General features: G+C 40.3%; 1 protein-coding gene across 17 annotated transcripts in view; it reads left to right on the top strand.

Moving 5' to 3' along the window:
- Positions 1-23,014, top strand: part of LOC101075629 (receptor-type tyrosine-protein phosphatase F) — a 129,743-nt gene that overhangs the window by 23,157 nt on the left and 83,572 nt on the right. For 11 of the 17 annotated variants that reach the window (XM_029831561.1, XM_029831567.1, XM_029831564.1 and 8 more), the window contains exon 1: positions 8,249-8,552. The exons of 1 other annotated variant lie outside the window; for it this stretch is intronic. The gene's annotated coding sequence lies outside the window, so the exon portion shown is untranslated. Of the gene's footprint in view, positions 1-8,115; positions 8,159-8,248; positions 8,553-23,014 lie in introns of those variants that run through there. 5 more of the 17 variants (XM_003975390.3, XM_011616233.2, XM_029831575.1 and 2 more) reach the window with 2 other exon arrangements.

The following is a 23,014-nucleotide window of genomic DNA, read 5'->3' on the forward strand; positions in this document are numbered from 1 at the left end:
GACACCAGGAGATGGATTTCCCAGCTAACTCTGCTCTGAAGTAATGGGAATCCAGGGCGTAACAAATAGTGGTGCCTGTACAGAGCTGTATCAGCTGGGTTTGCAGGTGGTCCTCCATTTCCCTTGTCAAACTGCCCTCCCTCTCCGAGTGGCTGTGGGGACTTTTGGAGTCCAGGTTAGAGACCGGTTCTATTGCAACCCATTAGTCACACTGCAATTTCTTTGATGGGATTTTTTTTACCCTTCCTTCACATTTAGTTAATGTATACACAGCCTTTCCTCTCAGACTTGAAAGGTCACAGCGTGTTTTTGCAAATTCTTGTCTGCTCTGATTATTTTCATCCTAAATGGAGTGCTGTGCCTGTGGAAAACTGTCATTTTAGCGATACATTTAGATCTTATTGTGCGGCCCCACAGTGACAGTGATGGAGAAAGAGGGGTTTTAAATCATATAATTGGGAAAATAAAGGAATATTCACTCCGTTTGGAAGACGGTCAGTCGGGTATGCACATCTGGACTTTACTGTTTTACCTGTTATCTGAAAAACTACTTGCGATGTCAAGTAGCGAAGTTGTTTAGGCTTTCTCAAAATGTTGCTGAATTAGAACTGTCCTCTTTACAAACTTTAGCACAGATGAGATTTAACACATCCAATCAAATCTGGTAATCAAATATCAATTTTGATTCCATTATTGATGGACATATTTAAGCCTGTTGTCTAGTTCTGGCAAGAAACTCACATATGGAGGCCATATAGGCTCCCATTAAATCTCCAGAAAGTTGCACCAGTTGGGTCAGATGTGTTTTCGCTTTTGCCACATCCCATCCCAAAGGTCACAGTGAAAAGACACGTGTGACCTTGGCCATTTCGGCGCAGCGACAGAGAACCAGCATTTGTCCACTGCACTGTAGCTCCTAATATTATCACAGATGTAACCGGAGTGGAAAAATTCATTACAGAGATCAGAAGTGATCTGGATCTCTTCCTAGCGGGAAGCCTCTACATTGGTGAACACCAGACAGAACACATCAGGAGATGCTGGAGGAAATTACATCAAGTCCCCTACCAGTTCAGTTTTTCAGCCTTCTGATGGGATCAGCTGTGCAGCAGAGAGAAATGAAAAAGAGCAATGCAGTTTTTGACCGTCACACCATGTGACGGGTTCTTAAAGCCTCGGCAGCATCTGTGAGTGTGGGTCGCGTTTACTGGGTAGTAATAACCAAAATGTGACCTGCCATATAACTCTGACCTCACCCCGAAATATTTAATTACTGTAGGAAGTGGGGGTTGTTCCAAGGTGCCTCGGTGTCACCAACATGGTGGCCCTGCTAATGCCATGGGTCAGACAGATGGGAGCCTTCATGGAATTTAGTAACCCTAGAAATGCAAAGGGATCTTTGCTGCAGCCGTTTTAGATATTAGGGATTAGACCAAGATGGATTAGTTGAAATTAGCAGTTTTACATTAAACCTGACATGTTTATTTTTTCAGGTTTATTTATATGTGTTGCCATGATTTTCATTTTCAGTTATTCTACAAATAGCTTTTCTCAAAATTGTCTTGGTCACATTTTCCAATGAAAATATATACAGAGTCAAATAGATGAGGTATTTAAGAGTGATTAAAAAATGGTCTCAAGAGATATAAGAATATTGTATATATAGTATGTCTTGGGATGTGTCCTGGATTTTACAAGCCTTGAGTATTTAGTGCCTCTGGGATCGTCTCTTGTTCTACAGAGTATTGCTGTCTAGCACTTCCACCTTCTCTGCCATTAGCTAAAAGCAATGCAAGACATTTGGATGATTTTGGAAAAGCACTTTTCCCTTGTAGCACTCAAGCTCAAATCTTTGTCTTTATTTGCTTGCTCTTTTAGTCAAAGATTCCTCTTTTATGGAGACCGAAACCAACCTATTTTCCTTGATCTGTCATGCACCAGAAAGCCAAGATACAATAATAGACAGTACAATTCTTAAAACATTGAGTGGGATCCCTCCCACAGATTTTTTTTTTTCCTGAGAACATTCACTCATTTCTTTATAAATTTATGAGGCACTGATACTATAATAAGAAGCTATGTGCTGAATATTTCATTTCCTTAATTATTTTGAGTTGAGAGTTTGAGCGCTGTAGTCAGTCAGTTGAAGTCAATTTGTTACTTTATACTGTAAATGGGTAATGAAGCAAGAGGCACCCAGAGATTTGCTTTAAAATGGGAGCAGGCTTACTTCCCGGTTGGCTTTGGTCTGTCTTTAAATAATTTATTACCAGCATTTAAAACCACCGTGCAGTCCACTTTAAGGATAATAATAAGCAAGTGTTTAGCTGGTTTAACTGACAATGAGCTGACTTCTGAAATTAATTAATTATGACTGCGTTTATTTAAAAAGGTAAATCAGTTTTGACAGGCTAATAGCTAATTCGTGACAATAACAATAAACATCAACTCATGTTTTGTTCTGTCTGAATAGATTTTTTTATCACTTATTTTACTGCTTTGTTATATGTTTTATATTAATATTGTATTTTTTATAAAATATCAATATCAATGTTCTTTCATTTGTTAATTCTACAGCCATATTTTACAATATTGACATGGATTACTTGAATGTAATATTCTGTTGCTAAATCCTAATTCTAAATTCAAAATTATCAACATTTGGGGCACTGGAATTACACTATTTTGCTTCTTGATACAAGAAATCTTAATTTTTGCAATTAAGATGATGAATCACACTTTTTTCTTTTTATGGTTTTTTTATCAGTTTGTCCAACAGAGGGCCTTTATCTTCACTTTCAATCAGTCCTTTGTTGAATTCTGGGATCACGCAGATGCTAAATGCCATGAGTGATGGATTACTCTTTTATTTGGAAGGCCTTTCATTGCGCGCGCGCGTGTGTGTTTGCACATGTTTGGGCAAGTGTAAATGTGTTTTTGTATTTCTTTTCTATTTTCACCCAGATTTTTTGTATTAGATTTATGGGACATACTACGGAACTTTCTTCTTGGCCTAGTAATACTGTGGGTTTTTTTTTTTTTTTTTTAAACATATTTACTTAACTAGTCATTGTAGTAGTGAATGAGAGGGTAGCTGAAAATGTTTGGATTATGTTGTTTTAGCGGTGGAGAGCTGCTCAGACAGCACACAGAGGGAATAATTTAACAGTCCCTACCTTTTGATTCAAGAGAAATTGATGTATTCTTGTGCAAAACTTAGTGAGGTTTCATAAAGAGACTCATTTTGAATTCGGTTGAAAAGCTAATTTGTGGTTTTTTGGATCCATTCCTTTGTGCCCAAGTTGTTTTTCATACATGCCAATGGGGAATGACTAGAATAATATAACGCTTTATTTGGACAGAACTTGATGTTTTGTGCAAAACAAGTCCAGAGAAACACGAGCAGGCTCTCAAAAATTCCGAAATTCCTAGTTCAGTGTGACTTTAAATGCTGCCATAGAACATCTGCAAAGCGGAGAGTGCATCTAAAAAGTTGATGACACTTTTCACTTTAGTCGCCCAGGTTATATATCTTCTTGAGTGCTACCACCTTATCCTCTGCATGGCAGTAATTTATTGAGGAAAAGTGTCTGTGAGGCTTTCTTGTTGTCAGAGACAAACCGTTGCCTCCTCAGCTTGGAAGAGCTTTTATTGTGGCTTTTTTCCAGATAGTCTTGCTGAAGGCTTTTCAGGTTTATTACAGTCCTCCGCGCACTGTACGCTCACATTAATTACTGCACAATGTACTGGCCCTTGGTTTTGTATCCTAACCTATTATTTTGTATGTTTCAAGTGCGTGCAGGTATTTTTTCAAACATAGTTGGTTTCTAATCAATATTTTTCCTTTTGTGCTAGTATTTCCATTATAGATTTGACGAGTTTATTTTGTAGCACAATATTTATTGCCATTCGTGCAGAAGTGTAGCTTTAACAAAGCAGGGCTATCGCTGCATTTTTTTGCCACTGCCATCAAGATTGAACACTTGAACACATCAACATTGAACTAACCTGCATTATTGCTGAGCTGTTGACGTTAGCCTGTGAAATGTAACACTGGCGAACAGCTGGTCACAGCACACAACTCCTCCACGCTCACTTTTGGAACATTATTTAGGTCCGTCCTCTTCACCATAAATGCACCATCATTTGATGACATGAATGTCTTATGAGGTTTATAAATCTATGTATGTTCTTAAAGTAAACTAATGACTAATTATATTTGTGACTGTGCTTATTTCTGAAATATAGCACCAGGTACTGTCTAGCACCTTCTGGGTACATGTTTGCTCAAAGGTTCAGGTTGACGTATTTAAAATTGCCGGCAATAAAGACTTATTATACATAATAAATATAATGCATGAGGTGAGTATGAAATATGTAAAACAGTAAATGTTTGCAGGCAGTTTAAGGAGTTGGACCATTGGGCTACATTTGTCAAAGTAAACATGCCATTTTTTTTCAGGTGTATACTAAGAAATACACCGTCTGCTCCCCCATGTGGCTTCTGTATGGCTTCATATATTTCATATTCCCCACAGTGTCAGCTAAGCAGATGCTTTTTGAAGTAGAAAAGCTACTCCTCTGGTACTGAAATATGTCAACTGAGCCGAGCCAAGTTGTGAAGGTACTTTTCCGTGGGAAAATCACACACTCGTCCATGAGTGTGCAAAAAGGTTTTTAAAGAGAAAAAAAGGAGCGTGCAACCCAAATACAACCTCCTGTTACATTGCTTATTTTACCTAAAGGTAATTTTTACCCACTTCCTTGTATTTCTTGCCCTTCCCGTACCCCTCATTGTGAGTCGTGTACATGGAAGTCTCTAGAGCGGCTCAGGGAGCACGCCAGGCCAGAGGATAGAGAGGGGGCACATTGTTGCAAAGTGCCTCCATGCCGCTTCATTTCCCCATTTTAATTGGGCTATCTAAATGCACCCCCGGTTTGTCAATACCCGCCAGGGTCCCAGATAAAAATGATTTGTGTCGTGCATTCGGCAGCACGCTCTTCCTTTTCCCTAAGAGAGCATGGCCTGCCAGTTGTCAGCAGCAGGGTGTAATGGAGAGCAGTCTCGATGCTTTGGTTTTCAGGGAGAAGCAGGGAAACTCATGCCCTCCTTTTTCCAGCTCCAGTCTGCCTTCGTCTGTCTTTTATAGGTACTGTCTTTCAGTTTCTAATCGTCAAGTTAGGTAGGCATGCAGACACACCCACATTGTGAGGACAGACACAGACACACAGGCTCCACGACACATGTACAATTTCACATGGTTTATATACACAGGCACGTATCCCCCAGCACGTACATGAATGGACACTCAGTGAAGGTCAGCCATAGTGGAGCCAATCTTATCTGTGTTTTTATATGCTCTGTATCCCCACTGTCCTTGTCTTTTCACACCTCCTGTCACCATAGACCATCACCTCCGATCTTGGCGCTGGAGCCAGCGTTATCTCCAGACAGTCCTGGGAAAAACTGTGTGACAGAAATCTGACCTTGATATTTGGACCACAATGCGCGAGTTGGAAGCTCCCCTAAAATGTGATCATTTCATGTTGCTTTCACATGTACTAATGGCAGTTTGTAAAATATAGTCCGTGTTGTATGGATACCAATAACATTAGGATCTGTAAGTCTGACATTTGCATTAGCCAAAGCTCAGGAAAGAGAATTTGGAAGTCTGCAATCTGCACCAACAGGTGTTTCCCAGCTGTGCTTTGGGCCATAATGACATACTCCTGGTCTGAAGAGCCCATCAGCAGCAACGCACTGACTTTCACAGCTCTGTGTTTATGATGCAGGTCAGAATTTCTCTTCACTCCACTGCACCCACATTATTTAGGGTAGTTTGACTGAAGAGGCTATGCAGATTCATATGAAAGTGCATTGTTTATTGTTCTTTAATTGTGATTGGTATTTTATTGAAACGATGGTTACCCTTTCAGAGACTGCGTAATTCCATCTCTAGAATGAGATAGCTCCACATTTACTTGTATTACCTGGATTTTATTAACATTTTTGCTTTTTTTTACCTGAGGTTTGGGTCCAGGTGTTCTTCAGATTGGCCTGGAGCTTCTTAACGGATTTAGTTAAGAAAATACCATAAAAGAGCCCCGTGAAAAATCAGAAACAGCGCACTTTCCTTAAATTAAGCTTCTGCTTGAACCCATTTATTGGTTATTGTTAGCAGACTTGCTTAAGTCAGGAAGAGGCTGACGTAAGATTGAAGAGGTTGTCAACCTTTTCTTTCAATCCAACAGAAAGAGCGGGGGATGGGCATTGTCACAGTGTTATAAATTCTCAGACTTTGTGGGGGGTGTTTCCAACTCTATTCATGTTCCTGGGGTGGGGGTGGGGCTGGAGATAAGTCCTAAAACTGCCTGAGCCTCCAAACCTCAAGGCAACAGTTTTAATCTATTGAGGTTTATTGCCAGAGACCATCTGTGTTTCGAGTTTGACTTTGCAGTAAAATAAGATTACATTGGAGATAAAGTGGCTCATGGTGTGCAACTGACCCACTCTACAACATTACTGTAACTCATAATTAATTCTGTTTCCCACTTAGCTGTTCAGACAAGCAGTCAGTCTAGTCTGCACTTCCACATGGTATCCCTGCGGGTTCTTTAACAATTTGATCTTGGATGAATATGGCATATCAATCGCCAGACTGCCACAAAAATCCCTTTTTTCTCAAGGGTACGTGGGTGTTAAAACTCTTTTCCAGAAAGTTTCCTCGATGTGTGCAGTTGGTTGTTCTCCTTTTTCCCATAGCTCACTATATTTGTATTTTTGTTGCATCTGTGGAATCTTATTTTTGAAGTAAAAAAAAATACCAGCCTGTACAAACAGAATTACTTTTTAATTAGATGACCCACATCTCACTTTTAAACAAGAAGGAGAGGAAGTTTAGGATGAAACATTTCTTTCTGTTGCTGAAAATTCTTCTGTGTTGCTTGCATAGATCTGCAGCCTCCAGGAAGACTGTCTGCCATTGTTAACAACAAAGACAAATGTAGAGCACAATGCAGCCATTTCTTTCAGCAGAATTTAGGCCTAGAAGACATTTTCTGATGTTGCACTCTGTGTAAAACCTCATTTGTGGTTTTCGGAACTCTCTAAATATCTCCTGTTATCTGCTGTAATTGGGCTGAGTAATACCAATGATTTCTTGGATGGTTTCACCTCTGGTTCACTCATCCCCATCCATTTGATTCCTGATTGGTTTCAGTTTTATTTAATATTAGATGGCCATCCAACATTTCTGCCTATTGACTTTTCAGCTGCAGACTGATTTAATTAGTTGTCAACTCGTAGGTCTTTGCTTGTATTCACTGTAAGCCTTAGCATATATGTCATTTTTTTTTATATATATCAGATAGTATGTATGACTTCTAGTTTGAGTCATTATCTTAAAACGACATAAAACCTGTCAGTCTTGCCACATTGCTTGATGAGTCAAGTAGCAATGCACACAGTATTAATGGGAAAAATCTACAAATTTCTCCTCAGGTTCCCAAGGCTCCCTTATGTATTAAGGCTCCGTCATCTCAAATGTTGAATCTCAGAGAGCAAGGGAATTTTTGGAGATGGAGAGAACAGTTGTGCCGATATCCTTTCTCTGTTCAATCCCTTGTTCTTATAGGACAGAAGAGAAAAGTAGCACCAGAGGCTGACTTGGCTGTTCCTCTGAGCTCTGTCATAAATCCAGCTGAACATTTCTGAACATCTGTTGTGGATGATTAGCTCAGTGGCTAGCGGAGTTTGACCAGAGGGAAATAGATCCATTGTATTTGTGTGTGTGTGTGTGTGTGTGTCTGTCTATGTCTGTGAGATTCACAAATGACAATGTTAAATGTTTATTATTCTTGTTTTTTGTGTTTACAAGAAAGCAGGAACCAGTTGCTTATTGAATATCCTAAAAATGTAACAAGAAAATCTTGTAACAGTTTTTCAAGGTCAAACTAATTTTTAACTTTTTGTTAATCAATAAAGTCCACGGGATAGGTTATACACCTCATCATATGTACTGGCATTAGCTTTCTGCTAGAACAAAACATTAAGATCAGATGCACATTTCAAAATATCACGTGTTTTCTTACATCAGGCTTTTTTTCTATACGCAGGTGCATTGCAAAATTTTGTTCTCATTGGCCAACGTTGAAAAAGGTAAGGACCCTTTGCCTCCTCCCTCTTCACAATGAAATTTAACACTGGTGACATCACATTGTGGGCTTGGCTTCTCAGCCAGCCATGCAGTCCCCAGGACACTCATTCAGTGTGTGAACAAGCTCTGCCTAAGAAGGATCTCTCCTCAAGCCGCATTGCTCCATAGCCACAGCTGGAAACATATTGCTGGAGAGCCTTAAGACGGCACCACCGTCTCAGTGAAATGCTGCAGATGGAATAAATGAGCTGTGGACTACTGTCTCTCAGACTTTTTTGCTGAGGGATTATTTCTGTGTCTGCTGTTGGATTTTCTTTGCTCAGAGTTTGGATACAGTTTCTGTTTGGAAAAGGAATTTGAAAAAGATCTATAACAGGACCTATTTGACATGAATGGGTAAGTAAATTCATACACTAGTTACGCTTGCTGTCTGTCAAACACAGACGCACAGAAAAAGTTAATATTTAGTTAATACGGTATGAGCACCTCGGTCAGGCTCGGGTTGTCTGGCCTATGAACTTAATTTGTCTAAAACCCCCTTTCAGGCTGTTTTCCATCATTGGCAAATATCTTTTGAAATATAGGATAAAAGTAACTAAAGTTGATGTGTTACACTTCAATGGTCAGATATTTTCTTACTACGCTTTTGTCCTCTTCTCTTTTTGTTCCTGCTCACTCTTGCTTGTTAAGCCAAAACAATAGTTTAACCTTGTCCTAGCTTAACTCTATTGGCTGGCTCTCTGGCAAATTGCCCTGTCTGGTGCAAGCCCTCCCATACATATTCAGAGGACTTTGAAAAGAAGGGCCATAGAATGTCCCCTAGCTACCGCTGCTAAGGTGAGACACCCTGCAGTTCAACTGCATTAGGCCTACACGAGGCCATACAACCTGTTTTTCCAGTTGTCTTTATCTCCCTGGGCAATCCACAGGGTTACGTTTCACGGAACAGAATTCTCGGCGGAAGGAGCTGAAATTGCAGATCATTTTAGAAATAGACTTTTGATGTTACAAATGATTTTTTTTTTGGAAAGTGTTAGTGCCTGGATTTCAACAAACCTGTTGTACATGTCTTCAAGTGTGATTCAAGGCTCATTTTCTTCTTACTGTGATTATAGTCACAATGATTGATGTCTTGCATGGCACTTAAGACACTTTGAAAGGTTTGTATTCATCTGGTTTTGTGTTCATCCCAACCAAGGTTTTCAAAATTCTTTCTATGGAACTTTTATGCAACTTTTATACAATATAGTAATAAGCTCACATTTAACCGAGTTCACAATATTTATTACAATGAATTTGCTAAGAAGGTCGTCATAGATGGAATTGGTGTCAGAAGAAAATATTTTTTGGTGGACTTGCTCTTTTTCCGCTATCGGCTCAGGCTTATTTGTTTGCTTTTTGGAGCAGGCTCCTTCCTCGCAGGCCTGAACTCGTCTCTTCACATTCTGGGTTGTAGGGAAACTGTGGTTTCTTTTGTTTATTTATGGGTCATATTTTTCATTTTATTTCAAATACTGGAGGAGCCCAGCCTCTACTGTAAAACCCTTGCGTGTCTAGACATGGGGAGGCAACCAGACATGATTGAAAAATTACCTGAAGGCAAAGTTTAACACTGACACTTAATGTATGTTCAGGTGCTCAGCAGCGTAAACAAGCTGGTCATGCTCCGTGATCAGTTGTTCAAACAGTGCTGAACTCTATCCACCCGGGTTGACCTGTGAGATGCCCCCTTTCACCCCCACCATGTCTGCCCCTGACCCTTCATTCCACTTTTATGGCTGTGCTGAAGTTACTTTGTCACCAGTAATGTTCCAGAGAAACATTAGGTGATGTCAAGGATGTGTCCTGAGGAAATTACCTCCGTCATATGTATGCGGCTCCTTATTGGATTTCCTGGCCAAGCACACAAAACAAAATATCCTTCACTCTTAAATGGCTGCCGTGGCTGCACTCTTTCCTTTTTAATAAATGACTCCCTGTGGGACAGTCAATCACTCAGTCTCTCCTTCATTTGATTTCACACAAGTAATTATGGGTTGGACATAGATTTTTTTCTGTGGAACTTAATTTCGTATCTTTGGTGATTTGGGTGACATTTAATGGCCTGTTAAAACATGATGGATCTGCTTCTGCTTTCTCTCTCCCCAGTTGGGATGTGAACGCAACGTTGTAACGTTAATATTGTAGACACACCCCTTCACTGACTGATCGGTGAAAGTGTGATGCTTTAATTAATTATACAACATAGAATTGAAGATTAGCGGTAAATTATGTTTTTGGAATTGGGTGTTTTGCTATGGGTGTTTGTTTTATTTCGAATTTTCCTCAAATACTAAAATATTTCATTGTGTTGCTGTAAATACCTGGGCCTGTCTCTTATGTGGTGTCAATCAATAGCCGGTGCCTTGTGGGGCATTAGCTGGGCTGATAGTCACTTTTTGGCGTTGATTTTGACACTTTCTTCTTGCAGACAGTTACTCATTCATTGTGGTGAAGAGATGATTTGTCAAAAATAAAAATCAATGTACTTCTTCAGCATAGCCATTAGGATGAGGGAGAAATCTTGATTTGACCAAGTGTGATTTTTATCCTCATTTCAGGATGGATTCAGTTATTTCTGTCGCTGTATAGTGATTCACTCATCAAAGAAGAACATGTGTTTATTAGTTATAATGTGCTGATCTTTGAAAATACTCTGGCTTTGGATGCAGAATGGGACCCAAGCAGAAGTGATGTTGTGTGCTTTAAGAGTAAATATTACATTAAAGCAGCATGGTGAAACCCAATCAATGCTGCTGACGACCAGGTGATTTTTCTACATGTGGCTGAACCAAAATCCATTTATCACATCTTGCTAAATCTGTAAACTATCATCAAACTCCACATGTGTGATCCATAGGGAATGTGGCAAGTGCGTACGTAGGGATGAAGGAATGGGACTTGTTAAAAACTGCGGGGAGAGTGGCACTCATGTGTGATGGTTGAACACCCTGAAGGAAGAACCCCCCACCACCACCACGAAACTATGACTTCCTAGTGTCAAATGCTCTGCAGACCAATGCTTTTCCTAAAACACATAGGAAGTAATATAGGGGAGCCAAGGAAACAAAAACAAACCCAACTGTGACATTTCTAGCAATACGCTGACCTAATAGGTGACACTGTCGGATATTGCTGTACAGACAGAGGAATGAACGGCTGAGTGGTGTTTCGCTGCTTTGTCAGTGAGGAGATGACATTTATTTGAAAAGAGTTTGCATGCAGTGATATTAGGATCTGTGCATGGTTGTCCAGGTTGAATTCCTGTCTCTCACTCAGTGACTGCAGTAATAGACCCCAGAACACTAACTGGGATCCTAACTGGGAATACATAGCGGTGAACTGAAAGTGTATAAAGGAATGAATGGCATGATAAAAGCATAGATATTTCTGTATTAAGTGAGTGACCAAACGAGGATGCAGGATGACCCCACTCCCTCTGGGAGAGCAGTGAGTAGCAGCTGAAAAGAATAGAAAAACCAGCGGAAACATGTCACAGTAAATGTTAGAATTGCTTCTTCTCCAGAGCAGAGGGCAGAGCTAGCTGCTATATAGAACAGATGGTAATTGCTTATTAATGCGGTGCTAATCCACCGTCTCAAACGTAGTACATGAAACGCAATACTACGACACACCTCAGACTGCCATAAAGTCTAAAATGATACTTTGTATCATCCATCCGTCCGTCCGTCCGTCCGTCTATCCATCCCTGGGCAATTCCTCTAGCTCTTGCAGGAGGCTCCCAGGTCAGCTGAGTGTCATGGCCACTCCAGCGTATCCTAGGTGTTCCCTGGGATCTACTCCCGGCGGGACATGCAACCAGGGAGGCATCCTGCAGGCATCCGATACAGAAGCGACAGAGCTCCTCAGCTCTAAGGGGGTGGGCCAGTGGGCCACCACCCTGCATTGGAAACTCATATTAGACACTTGTACCAGGGCTATTGTTCTTTTGATCATGTGCTAAAGTTCATGGCCATAGGTGAGGGTAGGAGCATGGATTGACCAGTAAATTGCTCAGCTCTTTTTTTTTGAAAGACCAATACAAGAACCGCATTACTGCGGCTGCTGCACCGCTGTAAATTATCAAGCAGAGGCAGGACATCTCCCCTGAGCTGGAGGGGTAAACTACCTTTTTCAGTCAGAAACCATGGCTTTGGAGTTGGATATATGGATACTCATTTGATCTGCTTAATATTTGGCTGCAAACTGCCCCAGCAAATGCTGAAGGTTCTGCCCAGAACAAGCCCAAAAGACATCGTCATCATCTGCGAAAATCCAGTGGCTCCCTAACTAAGAGCCTCTGGCTGTGCCTAGAGATGCTTCCCATAAAATAATGAACTGAACCGTTGACAAAAGGCAGCCCTGCCATAGTCATACATGCACTGGAAACTGGTCTGACTTATTGCCGGCAATGCAAACTAAATTCCTGCCCGTACAGCCATTAGCAGAAGGCCTCTGACCCCGTACTTCCGAAGCACCTCCCAGAGGATGCAACAAGGGGCACTGTCAAAGGGACACGCCTTCAAGTCCACTAAACACATTTGGACTGCTTGGGCAAACTCCCATGAACCCTCGAGCACCCTGTGCAGAGTATAGAGCTGTTCACATGTTCCACAGTTAAAACGAAGACTGAATTGTTCCTCCTGAATCTAAGGTGCCAACTATTGTCAAATTGGAATTCTCCTTTCCCGTACCCTAGATTTTCCCAGGGAGGCTGAGGAGTGCGATCCCCAATGGCTGGAACGTACTCTCAGATCCCCCTTTTTTGAATACTGACTTTGTTTAATGGCTTTTTTTTTATTTTTGTGCCAGCTTGAAAGAGAAAGACAGACAGCAGAAAGAACAGTTTGAACTGCTGTGGTAATCTCTGTAAAAAAAAATTGTTGTTTCTATTGTTTCTTTAAAGTAAATTGATGCCAAGGCTGTTTTAACTAGACGTATACATTTATTTCCAAGAATAAATTTATGACCATTTAGTAATTCCACATTATATATTACTCTCAGAGAGAGCCTGCTAGAGAAAAGTCCTACCAACTTTAAGTTTGTCTCTGACAGGCCAATATCTGTGCTGGAACTCATTAGACACCATGATATATGCACAAGATCAGAGAGTATATATGTTCAGCTTACATGCAAGTTTTATATGCGATTGGTAATGCCCTCAAGGTATAGATTCTAAATTAATCAGTGTTTGCTCAGAATTTTTCCAAACTCCCTCTTTGTTATCGAAATCTTTACCTCAAATTGGAAGGAGATGGAGAAGGGAGCAGGCTGGCTATTCTAACACTGCAGGTTAGAGTTTGGCACTAAATAAAGACTGCGGGGTCTCAGGTGAAGCTCCTGTGTGTTTTCTGGAAAGCTGAAGCAAGTCCTGATCCAACTGTTGCAGCCTGGAGGAACAGCCATCCCTCAGCTCTTGAGGATGCTTTAGAGGCTACTCTTTTGGAGTCGGGGGTTGGATTCCCATTTTGTTAACCAGCTTGAGCTTTAAAGAATTCTACAAGATGTATTCTGTCACCCTCTTCGTATACGTCATACTCTGAACACAGGCCCAAAGAGGTATTAGACAATTTCAAGTCATAAACGAATTAATGTGAAACAAATCACCAAACATCTGAAATGCAAGCTATAAAATTCAGTCCCACTTTTTTCGCTTGACTTGAATCAATATAATTTGTGCTGATAAATTCCGAGTCTGTCTGTTGTTTGTCATTTATAATTAACTGCACCCAGCCGACTCATTTGCAGCTGTATTTTGGAAGCTTCACCAAAATGCCAGTTGACAACCACGTCGGCTGACTGACTTGTTTTTGAGTCTTTCTTCAATTTTGAGCTAGCTAGTGAACTGATGAGGGCTAAGCTTGTCCCAAAGGCGTCAGCCCTGGAATTACTCAATATGGTATGAGAAAGATGTTTTTGGATTTCTTTTTTCTATTTTTTTTAAATTCTAGTGAGGTGTCACAGTCAATCTGGCACACATAGAAGATAAACACGCAAAAAAAAACCACAAGACACAGAAAAAACTTGAACTGCGTTTTAAACTAGTTGACACTTTTAGTCTTAAAATTTGAATGCTCATACATTTTATTGGATTCATTAATTTACATCTTTCATCACTACTTTTTTCCTTTGGACTCTTTTCCTAAATCTGCTCCAAAATAATTACGTAATTAATCTTCCCTTCTTTATTACATCCATTATATATCAATTGCTGCTTTTGTTTTATGTGCATTTTTCTAAACTCCTTTTTAAAAAAAACACATATATTACCTGATATAATCTGCTCTCGTTATTCTTTATACTTTACATTGAGATTTTAATGCACGTATCTATATTTTATGCCAAGTTCCTTATAACTAAATGGTGTGAATTGTGCTTGCAGCCTTACACCTAGTGATTTAAACCTTGACTGTATGCATTACATCCCTGGGTTTCTCAATGGAAACACAAATCCGCTTTGTTAGAAAAGACATTTTCCTCCTTACAAAACTCATTTCAATTCCATATCATCCCATTACGCCTCCACATTGATTGAAATAGCCACCATTTTCAGGCCCTGCTGCCGTTTTGTAATCTGTATATGTGATATAGCCAAAGCAGAACTGTGCATGTAACATGTGCGGGTCAGAAATGTGCTGTCACTCTGAACTTGTATTGTAATAACAGTGAAGAGTGGATAAGCAAAATTTATTATGTGGTAGCAGTGATGTTTTTAGTGTAGCTAAACAAATACTATAATGTATGCTATATATACATATGTTATTGCTCATTTTCTAGCATGCAGTCTACTGTTTTTGTGATCTTTTTGCAATTAAATAGCACTTGAATGCAACAGAATACAGGTATTATGCCAATTATGAGTCATGAGTCTGCTAGCTACTCCTTGCAGATGGCGGCACAAACACAATAAAACATTAGGTTATATGAGCGTTAAAGAGGTTACAGTACACTAGATTTTGTTCACAGGTCACAGTTTTACCGTACTTGCGATGCCAAAGTTAATAATCCTACGCTGTCAACTCCTACATCGTTATGGCTTTTATTGTAATGCAACAGAAAACTGCCTCACATACCAAAATGCAAACCCAATGTGAGGAGTGTATGGCTGTAAGTATGAATGTTAGATTAAAGACTTTCTCCTCAGATGGAGGTTAGACATCTTGCTACTGCAGAACACAAAGGTCCCAGGCTTGTTTTTGGAAGATGAATGGGTATTCAGTTGGTTTCATTACAATGCTTGACTTATTTATAGCTCAGCTGTGGACCGTTTGCTGGCTCTGTAAAGATGTTTGGGGAATTAGACACTGATAAAACATTCCTGGGACCAGAGGGTACACTGTGACGAAAGCAGAGGGCAGTGGGCTGAAAATGCAACATCCGCAGGCAAGGCCATGAACATGGAATTCCACTAACTTGGGCTTACTACACCAACCGCACTATCATACTTTCACATTTCAAAGGTCTTTGCCTGTGAGAGGAAAAGCCACATCCCTGTTGAACAACATGAGAGAAGCCACAATATATTGAGTTCTATAAAAGCCGTTGCCACTAAAAAGGGAAGAACGATTTGCAAAGAAAATAGGTCCCTAGAAACTTTCATATTTTTTTACTTACATGCACAGTTTAGAGTTTGGAGTTCCACAGCACCAATCCCAAACCTTTATCTGGATCTCCCCGTTCAGCCTCAAAGATTACCGCTTCACAACCCTGGAGCAGGGATGCTGTCTGCCTGGTAATTTGACAGCTAATCCCCAGCCTCTTCCCTACAAATCTCTTCCCTGATAAAGGGGTTGCTTCTACATTAGTAAACATGGGCGACTTGGCTGCCTAGGCTGACAGAAGAAAAGAGAACTGGTTAAGGAATGAGAGATAGAGAAATAACCAGTTTTTTGTTGTTTACGTGTTAACTCGGTGTTCCATGATAAGAAAGTTGTGTGAGATGAATATTTCATCCAAAAAAATGCCTCTTTGCTTATAAGGCAAACTTAATATTTATGTGCTTTGGAATTAGAACATTTAAATTTTATGTTTGTGGATTAATTGAACTGTTGTAGCTCATGAATTTAATGTTATAAAGGGATATAGACATTTTTGTTCTGAGTATGTCATCACAGCATTGTAGCACACTGCAGCGATTTATTAGGTTTAGCCAGTTAGCTTTCATTCCCTACATGCTAGCACCTGCTTCTGTAGTTGTTGTGTGTGGAATCAAAACTGACGCCCAGAGCTCTGACATGCCCAACCAAGTTTAACAGGACTTGGCAAGTTAGCATTTAACCAGCCTATAGAATGTCTGGAGCCTGATGACTGCAACATTGGCTCTGATGGCTTTTCATTTGTGGACGCGACAGCAGGTTAGACACTTCAGGCGTCAGGGTGGATCTGATGAGGTGAGTGACAGGTCCTGTCCGTGCATGTCTTTCTGTGTGTGTAATAGCCCGGTGTTCAGTCTAATCGTTGTCAGAGAGTGAGATAGCATGTCAAAAAGTGTTTGGCGAGGGCTCTATTTTCAGCACACCACAGATTTGTTGGATTTTGGTATGTACACAACTGGCATTTGTGTGCCTTTTTGTTTTTTTAACACCAAAAGTCTATTTATAATGCCGTATACTATTAGTGTTTACCCATCTATTTTAAATTTAACTGTTGATTAAGTTGTTGGTTGAAGCCTCTCTTATTACTAAAGCAATCTTTATATGGCATGCATTGGGATACATCTACTAAGATAAAACTATATTCTTGGCTTTTTCATGGAGGGCATGGAGTCTTTCAAGGATTGATGATTGCAAAGTAATAAGAGTGAAATTGGTGAGAGAACGGTGTACATTTAAAAAACAGCGATTGTGGTTGTATTATATCAATATCTATAAATGTGATAACCATATAACATTTAATAGGTCATGGGATTTGCCCTTCCAGAGTTTACATTCCTTAATGATTACATGGGTTCATGCACGTTTAGGCTGCATTTTCTCCAGGACAGCACTGAGGTCAGCAGTGTATTACTATGTGTCATCTCTTTTCTCTATCCATTGCTTGCATAGTGCATGAAAGTGCACGAGTGTGAGGCTTTGGTATGGGTTTGGCCTCATAAAGCTTCCTTCAGATTGACAGACTGAAATCCAGTGTTATGCTTTACTCAGGGAAATGCAATGTTCAGAGAAGCAAAAGAAAGCTAGAGGGAAAGCGGGGACAAAATTGGTCCCAGTGAGAGATTCATTGGCAGTAATGAGGACATTGTTGGAGTGCAGGTCGTCGTGTCATGGCTGTCGCCTGTCAGTGTAATGGACCTTGCTAGTCAGATGGCAATCGATTGTGCTGCTCATGACCTCGTCTTCCTGTTGTTCTTCACTCTTTCTGTCTGTCAAACTGCCACCTAGAGATGGAGGACAATGAGGAATCTTCTCCCAAACAGTAAATAGTGTCCAGATATTCTTGTTACTTGAAAGGCGTGCTGTCCTAAGTTTTCAGCAGATGTTGCTCCTGCTACTTTTCTACTCATAACCATCAAACTGAAGGGCTGAGGTGTTACGTACCCGTTACAGTTCAGCAGTCAATTACTGTATTATTGCTGTGCAAAGCAGTGTTTTGGGACCGGCTAATGATGTGTTCAGCTGAAGTCAATCTCAGGGCCAGGAAAAGCAATTTTTCCATTGACCCTTACTAATTCTTTATTGCACATTGTCAACTGTAAGTTACATAGCAGATAGTTCAAATCACACGATGTTCTTGAATTTGATTGGCACAGGTCAGCATCCTTGATAAGTGTTTAATACATACAAACCAGTCCAGCACTTTTTTAACGGCAAGGGCACTCTCGTATCACTACACCAGTGTGCTCTTGCAACTACCTTGGCAGAGGCTAATGATGAGTCAGTAATGTATTTTAGGCCTATTGCGTCTAATAAATTGCCTTTTAAGATGCAACATCAATCTAAGCTAATTGAAATGACGAACTAACAGAACTGCATTCACTGTCATGATGCTTCTGAAAGAGCCGTCATTATATCATGTCTGTTTTTAGACCTGAATAGACACAAACCAAGTAAATGCAACTAAAAAGATTTCTGTCTTTCCTCCATGGATCTGATAGTCATCTGTTACTCAATGAAAAATTTACTCTGTTGACCTTAAGGAGAATTTTCATTTGTTCGCTATGTTATTGCCAGGTTTTTTTTTATTTTTTACCACACATCATATGGCTTTATTTCAGTTTGTGCAGCTGTCTACACTGAACCACCCTGAGCAAGCTCACATTTCAGCTATACCTCAGTCAGTTATAGTTATCTGTGTATTATGGTTTTAATCCAAAATATAGGGAATTATTCACCCTTAAAGTCTTTTTTCGTCTGCCCGCGTACATGTGAGGTTAATGTTAACTAAGCCAGCCGTGAATGTTGACATATTTTACATTTCTACATACCTGGTTAAGTTTTTAGACCTGAATTTTGATTGATGTGGTCTTAAAATAGTCTTTTGTTCTTTTTTCCTTCATTGGTAGGTCCCTGCTCATTTCTTTTACATTAGGTACTTTTACATTTCCAATCCCATGTCTTGTGGTCAGCGAGGTGGATGTATGGTTCCATCTGCTCCTGCAGACTAGCTCAGAGTTTCGAGAGAAAGAAGCTTGATCAGGCAGAGCGCGGAGAGAAGATCGAAAGAAACAGGCTGACGGAAAGACAAAATGGCTTATTTCAAGCTGCCTCCACAGCTAAGTATAGAGTGGCTGAGAGGAACCTTTGCCGGCTTAGCAGTTCATATTTGGGGTTGCTCTTTTTCTGTCTCTTTTGGGCAGAGTTTGAAGAAGGTATGTTTGTGCGCTTTAGCTTTGTCCAAGTGTGTTTTTGTCTGGTTTTGTATATAGCCCTGCGCCCTGGTACCTCCTGTTGTCCAACGCCAGTTATCAGAAGTGATTCTCCTACCCGCCCTGTGTTAGCTCTGAGTCAACATAGGGTTAAGTTTAATCTGTACGTTGGACCAGAAATAATTTCCTCTCTGTAATTTACGTGCTTGTGTTGTAAGTTAAAATAATAAAGCCACTGTGTCAATATTGGAGGTGGAATGAGTCACAAAATCCCAGTTAGTTTGGTATCACACTGCCAGGTGAAGGCAGGTTTAGGTTCCTATTTCCCTCTTAAGCACAACAAACGGGCCACGTCCTAATATAACTGTCAGATTTACAGAGAGATGTCTCTGTAAATGGGGCAGGGAGGATAAGAGGAGCAGTTCTTCAGGTCCATAATAAGTAAAACCTACATGTATTAATTCCATCTTCTCCTTTTAGAAAGTTTAAGAATTATTATGTCCCTGAATCAGGAAAAGAAGTATTATACTATTATAACTATTATAGCATGGGTTGGGTTCTTTAGATATATGTATGTTGAAATCCTGCATCCTCCACCTTGTTAAATACTGTAGTAACTTAATTGATTTCGTTTTGGTTTGTTTTGCATTTGCCTTTAACCTCACGAATAAATAAATGTCCCAGTCCAAAATAAAACCAATTTTGAATTTCAGTCATCGTGTACCATCAAGCGTATGGAATAAAACGCGCTGAAGTGAAAGATCATCTGCTGCGTCACAGTGAGGCCTTTGTGCTGATTTAACACTTCCTCAGAATTAGATTTGCATGAAAAAGTGTTGAGAGATTAAAGGCGGCATCCATGCCTTTACTGGGACAAGCCCGGTCAGCAAATCCCCATTTTTACATAACTGGTGCGTACCAGATGAAACAAATTTGATGAATCGATTGAATTAAACATCTAATAAATAAAAGAATGCGTTCCTTAGTAGAAACCAAAAAAACAGAGAGACCGCTTTCTGAAACTCCTTTTAAGTCATTCTGCTGATTGGTTTACAATTACTCTGATGACTGGGCCTATGAATTAATGAAGTAGAAATAGTGCAGTAAATTATCTGCCACTCAGAGCGTATACGTCATTGTGTGAATTAAATTTAGCACAAAGAATTCAAGCAAACAATTACCCGAATTTAGGCATTGTCACTGCCCATGAATGCCACAGCTTGGTTCTCATATCGGCTTTTGGAAGAATCCTACAGGCCAAAGAGCTTCACGTCCAGCCCTTTACAGTCACTAATCTGCTCTGACAACAAGCTGATACATAATACCCACCGCTAAACCCCACCCGCCACCCCCATCCTAAGAACTGGCTGACAAAAGTAATTGATTTAAACCACTAGAGACACCTGCTAAATGCAAACATAGCTCACGTCCACAGTTCATCTGTTTGGTCATTGTGGGCCCAAACAGTCTCACCTCATTTCAAAAAGATGTGTGTTTCAGGCTCTTTAACAATGGTTTTAAGTTACTTTTTGTTTGTTAGCCGCAGTCGCTAAAGTCCCACCTATGAGTTGTGGTGTGAGCTGAATTTGCACAACTGCTTCTATGTGGTCGCCTTTTGATCTGTATTTGCCAGCCTTCTAGCTCAGATGCCTTCATTCTGTTCATCTGTAACTGGCAGAAACCAGACTTTCTGCCCAGGGGGTGGTGGCGAGTTTGTGGGGGGCTGGAAGTCTCATGCGTGGTGTTAAGGGGGAGCCCATGCCTTCTGTGCCGCCTGCCTTGTCATTTTATGGTACCATCTGTCCACATGCAAACTGTCTAGTAATGATGTCTTAGCTCATCTTTTGTGTCTGACATGTGAATTTCCTTTCTGATATATGCACATCTGTTGTTGCAGGCTGTCTCAGTCTTAATAATTTACTGTCGATTTTATGTAATGCCACTGCTCATAATTATTCCAAAATGTGCAGTTATTCATTTGTGGAACTCTTAAATGCAAATGGAGCCCATCAAAAGCATTTTAGCTGTTGAAAGAGGTCACTTAACAGCACTTATATTTATGGGGATGGAAAATAGTCAATTTCATATGCATGATGATGCTATAGCTAGAATATGTAAATAAACATTGCAGAGTTACATCGGATGGCATGCTTACACAACCCTGTAAGCTGTCGTGTTGAGACATAGAGATTAAATTTCAATAAGGTCATGAAATTATCCAACTCTTACTAACCCAAATAATGTAGGAATGAGACGCGTTTTTATCGTCCATGCCTGCTATGGACACTTTTGACCTCTTCCAGTTTATTGTGTTTGTAAATGTAGTTGCATGTTTGTCCCAACCCATGTTTGGCCCACTTTTAGTCCGAAGTGCTTTTATATGACGAATTTCATATATCGAATCTGCATTTTGATTTATCTCAAACCTGCTGCCTCTGTAGTGCTCGTCTCATTACTTTGCATCTCAATAACAATACTAACCCCCCAATATCACTCACCAACAAATGCAATTGGAAGTGACACTGTGTTTTGTCTCCTCTAATCTGGGTAACACACATCAGTACACTGCACATATACGCTCATACCCAGCTCGTAGATTGTAGCTGTAAAGATTGCGTGTAGCCATAGCAGTGATAGGATATCTCTTGCTTCAGTTTTATTTTATGACGGGATGCAAGTTTTTTAAGTGTCTATTCAGGCCATACTAGATGTCAATCAACATGGGATCATATCAGTAAGTTTAATGAGTGTGTAAGGAAGCTAAGTCCAACCGTCATGAATCACAGCAGGTGTCACGAGGGCTCTCAAATGCCTGCGTGGATTCAGAGCTGCATCAAAGTGTCATTTTGTTAAAGATTTGAACTGCTTTCAATTCAGTTACTACTTGATTACTTTGGTGTTGGAGAAAAACAACCTTTTATTTCTTACACCGTGGTTTAATTATCAACGTTTCTCACTTCTTGTTGCCCAACAAGGAAGTGCACTTGTCTGGTAAAAGAACGCCATTAAGTCTTGGTCTCCTGTGTTAATGATTTACTCAGAGGAATCAGCTCGTAAACAAAAGTGCAGTAAAACTTGATAGATCATGGGACATTAGCCTTTGTGAGGTACTTCTCAGCGCAGGGCCAAGCACCCCCGCAAAAAGACACAGATCACCAGCTCTGCAGTTACAACCCGGCTTCCAAAATTGCTGGGGAAAAAAAAAGATGCATTTACATTCTTTTTGTTCCAAGTAATTGTTACGGGGCCTGGAATTATGCTCACTCCCAGGGTTGAAGCAAGGCAGCACAGACTTGGAAGTTCAGCCTTCTAAGACAAGCATAAGTAATCAGTGGTCAAAACGCTGCTGTCGACATCCAGCTTCTAATTCTGTATATAGAACCGATTCTGTCTGTGCTAACGCAAACCTCGCCGGTCTGGGTTTATCACTCAGAGATGGCCGTGATTTGCTCCTGACACTGCTAGCAATATATCTGAGCCTTCCCCTCCTCCCCTTGTTCAGGATTGACCCATTAAATGGAGATGTGGAGAAAGAGAGAACACAAGCAGAGGGATGAAAGCAATGGTTAGCTGAGATGCTACCTGTAGTCAATGTAATAGCAGTGTTTACTCAGCCTCTCTGCCCTCTGTGTGCAGCTGTGTCCCACACTGTCAGTTTATATACCATACTGTCTGTATGGGGGTGCACTCCCTATACAGGAGCTCTCTCTCTCGCTCACTCGCTCTCTCTCTCTCTCTCTCTCTCACACACTCACACACACACACACACACCGAATAGAACTTTGAATGACAAATAGCTGTGGATCGCAAACAAAGTTGAAGGGGTGTTGTTTTGTTCTCATATAACTGGCTGAAAACCTCTTTTGTCCTTCCTAGATATTTACATCCCATTGTTCCTCTTGATTACTACTAGTTTTCCTTCTTATTAACAGCATCTTGTAATAATTTATTTGTATCTTTTTATGTTTTGTACCTGCTTCATGTTAGCTGTTAGCCATCTGTTATCTTCAGTACA

This window comes from Takifugu rubripes, chromosome 22 (genome assembly GCF_901000725.2).
Source record: "Takifugu rubripes chromosome 22, fTakRub1.2, whole genome shotgun sequence".
NCBI classification, from domain to species: Eukaryota; Metazoa; Chordata; class Actinopteri; order Tetraodontiformes; family Tetraodontidae; genus Takifugu; species Takifugu rubripes.